Below are 7,754 nucleotides of genomic sequence, written 5' to 3' on the forward strand. Positions count from 1 at the left end.
ATGTATCTTGGATAAATAATTTATACCACTTTATTAAAAGTAACAATCTAATGTTTAAAAGTGATAAAGTTTAAAGCATGTATATCTTATTAAGAGTGTATCTAGTATAATAATGTTGAGCAAATACAATGTGCCATAACTTTATAGTGTATCTCGGACAACTAAACAACCTCATGTTTAAGAGTAATGAATTTTTTGTATATTTTGTTAAACAGTTATCCCTGAAAAATAATGTAGTACATATACATCATAAAAATGTCTAGAGATTTTATAGTGTGTATCTCGTATAAATAATAAGTATCTCGAATGAGCGATAATTTGGGTAGCATAAATGATTCGTTGGGCATGTATCCCATGTTTGTTGTGAGTAGCGTTATAGTGAATTCATGAAAGTGTTAAGTTTCATTAATTTGTATCTTATGTATTTAAGCATGTATCTAGTAGCCTCAGTTATTGTAATGCCTTTGTGTGCAGTTATTTTTTTAGTTGTATGTCTGAGGAGTGTCAATGGATATTCAAATCATCATGTTTGAATAAAATAATTATTTTTCGAGTGAAGTCTTTCAATAACGATCACATATGTCCGTAAAAGGATAAAGTGTTGTCACATCGTCAAGAAACAGTTGGTTTAATAGCTGGAATAGTTGCTCCAAAATATGAGAATCATAAAGAAAGCATACTCCAAAGGAAATTTAGGAAGATGTTAAACGTCACTTCGGAGTAGACATTAATTACATGAATGCGTTCAAGAGGAGGCTTAGCAAGTTCAAGAAAGGGGAAATATAAAAAAAGAACTTCAAATGAACTAATCTATATTAATCTTTTCAATGTCATCTGAAAGAACAAATGTGCTCATTGTCTCAGGCGGTCTTCGTTATTGCTAATTGAACCAAATGAGGCTTTTGATTCTCATAATTCTATAAAAGTGCACCGTATCTCGAACGATGTAGATCGGCATCAAAATTTGCTGATGGTATCTGTTGTCCATCAGTTAGATACTCAGCATATGCAGTTGTATATAATCTATAGTCCCTGACAAATGAACATTAAATTAGTAATATGAAAACTCATAACTAATAAGTAAAGATATTTTAAAGGTGAAGAAATGCATACATTGTATCCCACTCTGATTCAGATACATGATACGGTTGAAACAAATATACAATATGAATAATCTTACTTTGCTGCTTTAACTAATGTTGATTATGTAGAGTTGGATATGAATTTAGTACATTCAAAATGTGTATTGAGATGGTTAATGCAAATGGAGTAATGGGGGATGTGTCAAAATTACATGGGGGAGTGGAATGAGATACAAACATTGTAACACCCCGCAACTAGAAAGAGCTAGAATTAGAAAGAGTCAATTTTAGGAAAGAATGAAAAATCTGGAAATTTGACAAAGTTATGTTAAGAATGAGTGTTGGATCAACTTCAAACGACCATAACTCCTAGATCATGATGAGATAGGTGTGTTACAGATACCGTTGGAAAGATCTTTGAATTATCTTTCCAACGCCACTGTGTTTGCTTAGTTTTGAGTTTGTATGAGTTAGATATGCCCATTTCAAGTTGGGCTGCGTAGATAAGAAAAGTCAAAACAGGATTTTAGAAGGGTATTGTGGTCTTTTCACTACCCAATTAATTTAATTCATTTTTGGTAATTTCATTGGGGTCTCAACTGATGGGATTCAGTTTACGCAATTAAAAAATAAGTTAGGGTTTTGAGAGAAGAGAAAAGAAGAGGAGAAAAGAGAAGGGGAAGTAAGGAAATCATCAAGTACTTGAAGAATTTCTTGTGGATTTCGTCAAGGGGTGATCCCTACGAGGTATGTGAGTTCACATAGCATTGGGTTCGTTCACCCACATGCCAAACATGTTTATTTCAGTATATTTTCATCCTAAAAGATTGAGACTTTGATGTTCTTGAGTTGTATTCGTGAACTGCTTTCGTTCTTGAATTTGGGATGAGATTGAGGAGTTCTTAAGAGTTTAAGGTCGATTTTAGTGTTGTTTTTTATTAGATTCTTGTGTACATATGCTGGGTATCTGAATCTAAAGAGGAATTGAGAAAAAGAATTAAATTTAGGCGAATTGGGGTTATAAAACGAAGAAGGAACAAGTCGGGAAAATCTGGGTACGAGATCTGCGATGCGGACCTGTTCCTCAGGATTTCTTGTATTCATCTCTATAAACAACACTATAGAAATGGATGACTTAATACAAGAGATGGGTAAATACGTGGTGAAAATGCATAAAGATTCGGGAGAACCTAGCAGAATATGGAACATTGAAGATTTCAAAGAAGTGATTGACAACAACACAGTAAGTAGGTTAAACAATGCAATATTACTCATTTTCCTGTTTTCATATACTGATATTTATTTATCTTATCTTATTAAGCCATTAATTGGTCTACTAGCCGTTTATTTATCTTTTTGCCAGGGGACCATGACAGTGGAAGCAATCTGGTATACTTATTTTGGCAAATATGCTTTAATAAAGAGGCGATGAAAAATATGAAAAAGCTTATGATATTGTACATAAATGATGGTAGCTTAAATAATTTATTTTTACCCCTCTCTTCGATTGATTCGAAATACATTTCCAATGGCTCCATTAAGTGTCTGTCCAACAACCTGCGGTGGATTTTCTGGAAGCAACATCCTTGGGAGTCATTGCCAGAAAATTTTAAACCTTAAAGGCTTGTTCATCTCTATCTCAGGTGGAGTTTATTGCATGATTTATGGACAAAAGGAAAGGTATGATTTTATTTGAGATACTTACTATTTTGGCTTTTCCTAGAATTTGATGTTTGTGTTTAAATTGAATATGATATTAGTTCCATAAACTCAAATTAATGTCTATTTGTTGTGAATAGGAGCTTTTGTTGTGTCTACGATGGCTAGATCTGAGCTTCTCTAGTAGACTCATTAAGTTAAATTTGTATCGTTGTGAAAGCCTTAAGAGTTTTCCATGTGTTAATGTGAAGTCTCTTGAACATCTGAATCTAGAGGGTTGCCAAAGTTTGGAGATATTTCCAGAAATCATTCGAAGAATAAGTTGGAGTTAGAGATAAAGGTGAAAGGCATTGGGATAAAGGAAATACCGTCATCTATTATTCAGCACCAAGCTCATCTTACAAAGCTAGATTTGTCAGTGTCACGACCCGGGATCACCCCCTAGTCGTAACCGGCGTACTCGACCTCGAAGAGGTCTAATACAAGCCTCATTCATCGCATAGACACTAAAACCATAAGGAATTAAAAACTTTCTTTACCAAGAAAACATTTCATTAAAAAAAAAACAATAGCAAGCGGAAGACTTTCTAGACGTTATACATGATGTCTCAAAACCATCTAATACTTTAGAGTATAAAATTCGGGACCAATCCCATACACAACTTAAACAATACTAAAAAGACATAAAAGAACATATGGGGTATTGTCCTTGAATATATGAGGACTCACCAAGTCTTCATCTTCAACACTTAGAAACCTATCAAAAAGCCATGACATGTCACCATCTCCAAATCCCTACACTTTAGTCAAAAAGGGAAAGAAAGGGGTTAGCACAATTAAGTACTAAGTATGGAAGCCATGCAAAAACATGCTAAAAGGGACGTTTATTGGAGAAACATGCTTTTATGCCATTTGGTAAAACTTCATGAAAAAAAAATACAAGTATAAGAGTCACAATATCCAACCATAACCAACATACAAGTCATTAACCACTTTAGCAAATACTCCACACATAACCCATTCCTTCACCTTAAACCATCCACCTCAAGTAACCCTTGGACAACACTTTGTGCAATGTCTGGATAGCGTCCCATACCACCATCCACACTAAAGCATCATCCTAAGGCCACCAAATGTGAACTTACCACTTATCATGCTTCATATCACAAGCCATCATGCACAACTAGTACCAATGTACAACACATGAACATAATTGACAAGTAAGCATTTTCATCATTTCTTGACCTCTATCTCAAGTTACCCAAAGCCACACTTAGGTGAAACATGAAGTGACCGCCCATACAATCTCTTCATATACACCTAAGTGTTCCTAAGGGTTACCATAGATAAGGAAATTTACCATTACAATATAACATACTAAGTCAATGTTCACATATAAAACCATAGCCAACCGTATACATACTCAACATATATTCATATACAACCCATGCTTAACTTTAAAGGAACACATGTCATTTCATTACCATAGGACCTCTACCTAATATAACCTTAAGACACACTTGAGTAAGACAAGAAGTGACCGCCCATACAACCTCTTCAAGCACACTTAAGTGTTCCTCAAGATTACCTTAGATAAGGACATTTCCTTTACAACATAACATCAATAGACCAACATTCTTTAAGAAACCATTTTTGGAGACATTCAAGCACATAAGGGGACTTTCACATAATAGTCGTTAGACTTAGGGAACTCACTTTAGTATCTTCAAAGCCTACTCGTGACATGTGTAGATAGCATCCCATACTACTATCTACACGTTGTAGAACCTATCCAATAACTAGAGTGCGCATCCCACATGATGGGAATAGGCATAACCGACATAGACCATACTAGCTAGGTATGGAATCCGGAGTCTATCCTACTCTGTGGAGGTTGTTCTACTTGCCAAAGGTAGAACTAGTAAGAAACCCATGTACGCACATGGTTTAGGGGATGTCCAAGGAAGTTCATTGTGCCTAATCTCATACTCAACTAGGCCACCTTCCTAACCACATCCACTCGGTGCTAGCCTTGTTTCCCATAGAGTATTCAATCACATATGTACTTAGAGAAGGTTCCTTTTCTAGTTCAACCAACTCATAGTACCTCTTCCCAAGAAAGGCCCCATTTCTTAGTCATGGCCAATCAAGGTTCATAAGGATAGCTCATTAAATCCCCCTGGAAGGGTGCCTTAGGCCTACCAATTTTTTTTCATTAAGGGTGCCTTAAGCCTGCCGGTCCAAGGTTCATCATTTCACACATAAGAAGGGCTACCACCATTAGGTCTACCGATTTCATGGTTTTACATTTACTTAGGAAAGCTAGACTTATGAAAGGGCACCATTTCTTAGTTTTGCCGATTCAAGTCTTGGCCTAGAATTCCTCTTTTAGCATTTATAGAAAGGGCACCATTTCTTAGTTCTGCCCATTTCACACATTCATGCATTCAAGACTTTAAGTAACAAGGAGGGACACTTTAGTCTACCAACCAAGTCACAACATTTTCATTTAAGGATACTTCATAATCCAACATCATATCATATATACATCATGAGAAATCATACTTTAACTCACAATGCTATCCACTTTACATAGGATCATCACAAGATCACATAAAACTCATTCACATCATACCTTCACATATAGCTTCATATAAAACTCATTCACATCATACCTTCACATATAGCTTCACATAAAACTCATTCACATCATACCTTCACATATAGCTTCATATAAAACTCATTCACATCATACCTTCACATATAGCTTCACATAAAACTCATTCACATATAATAATATAACAATACAATCACACTCATATAATGCCCTTCATGGCCTCAATTCACAATAATACAATATTCCAACATTATGCAACAACTTCCCCAATGCCTTCATGGCTACAATTCACAATAATACCACACAAGAACAAGATATAACACTTCCACCAAAGGTGGATTCAACCTACCAACAAAAATTAATTCAATAAATAGAGTTCAAGCTTTCTTACCATAATTCAAAGCCATAGCCAAAATCACCAAAAATCCAAGCAATCACCAATACTTCACTCATAAGGCTTACCACCCTTAATTCACCCATTATCAACAATTATTCATGAATAAACATTAAACAACACAAGATATATCAATACAATTCACTTTACACATAATTCCATCAACTTTGAATTTATAGAAATAGACCCACTTCATAAACACATTTTGGGGTTTTGTAGAATACAAGGATTCATGGAGTTTTTCATCTTAAAACATCAAATAAAAATCAATAATATCATAACTTATCATTTGAAATCGTTTCATGCAAGAACCCATGAGTTTGAGTAAAAATTAGGCTTTTTCACAAACTTTGGAAAAGTTGAAAACCATTTGAAATTGGCTCTAGGGTGATAGCTTGCCCTAGATAAAGAACTCCCATACCTTTACTAAGATTCCCCAAGAAATTTGATGAAGAAAACGTCTTGCATCCACAACCCTAGCTCCCACTTCTTCTTCTTCTTCTCTTTTTTCTCTCTTCTTCTCTTCTTCACTCAAGAACCCTAACTCTTACTCTTTTAAAATGGAACAAAAATGATCCACAATCAGCCTAACACAACAATATAACCTCAAAAGAAATGATTTGTGAAAAGACCAAAATGCCCTTAAATTTCCGGACGGACTCCCTGCCAACTGCCCAACTTTCAAAGGGCATAACTCGCTCATACGAACTCGGAATCGAGAAAACTCGGTGGCGTTGGAAAGATCGTTCCAAGGGCTTTCCAAACATAACTGGACTACTCCTGGATCATCCTGAGATAGGAGTTATGACTGCTCAAAGTTGGCCAAAAACTCACTGATTTCCACACTTGGCCGAATTTCCAGATTCTGAATTATTTTCCAAAAATGACTACTTCCAATTTCAAGCTTCTTCATATTCATTTTAAATTGTCGGATGTTACAGTCAGTCATGGAAAAACTTGTAGCTCTTTCAAGTAGCATTAGCATGTTGAAAGGATTGGTGAAGCTAGATGTGTCGTGGTGCCCAAAATTTAAAAACTTGCCCGAAGAGATAGGTGATTTAGAAAACTTGGAGGAGCTTGATGCTAGCTGCACTCGAATTTCACAGCCTCCCTCTTCCATTGTCCGGTTGAACAAGCTTAAATACTTTAGTTTTTCATGACAATGTTTAGAAGATGGAGTGTACTTTGTGTTCCCTCAGGTGAATGAAGGGTTACACTCATTGGAAATTCTGAATCTTAGTTTGTGTAATTTAATAGATGGAGGACTTCCGGAAGACATTGGATGCTTATCGTCTTTCAAAGGTTACATCTCAATGGAAATAATTTTGTGCATTTGCCTGGAAGCATAGCCCAACTTGGTGATCTTGAAACCTTGTACTTATCAAATTGCAAGAGGCTTCCACAGCTACCAGAATTTTCAAAGCAATTGCATACAATATCTGCAGATTGGAGCAATGATTTGATATGTAATTCATTGTTTCAAAATATCTCATCTGCTTAAGATTCCTTGTCACTAAGAGCGCTTATGAGTTGGGGGATCAGCATACCAGGTTGATTCCACCATCAGGGAACTAGTACAAGTGTATCGGTCAATTTGCCTAAAAATTGGTACGTACGTGAGAACTTCTTGGGATTTGTTGTATGTTACTCTGGAAAATTGATTGACATGACAGCTCACTTGATTCCCTTGTGTGATGATGGGATGTCGGGTATCACCCAGAAACTTGCCTTATCCAACCATTCAGAATGTAATCCTGAGATTTCATTTTTGTTGATACCTTTTTCTGACTTATGGGATACATCTAAGGCAAATGGGAGAACACCAAATGACTATGGGCTTTCTAAGTTGTGTTTCTATTATGAAATGAAGCATTATGGATTACGTTTGTTGTATAAAGTTGATCCTGAGCTTGACGTGAATCTCTCCTCTTCTAAGAAACATTCGAATATTCTTGGGAGAGTGGTCAGTTTCTTCAGCTGCAAACCAAGGAATTTAGATTAA

The 7,754-nt window shown here is 35.7% G+C and overlaps 1 pseudogene; it reads left to right on the forward strand.

Annotated features, from left to right (window-relative positions):
• The first annotated feature begins 2,208 nt into the window (after positions 1-2,208).
• Positions 2,209-7,754, forward strand: LOC125811366 (TMV resistance protein N-like; annotated as a pseudogene).

The sequence above is a fragment of the Solanum verrucosum genome, unplaced genomic scaffold (assembly GCF_900185275.1).
Source record: "Solanum verrucosum unplaced genomic scaffold, falcon-dt-bn FXZP01000293.1, whole genome shotgun sequence".
Taxonomy (NCBI): domain Eukaryota; kingdom Viridiplantae; phylum Streptophyta; class Magnoliopsida; order Solanales; family Solanaceae; genus Solanum; species Solanum verrucosum.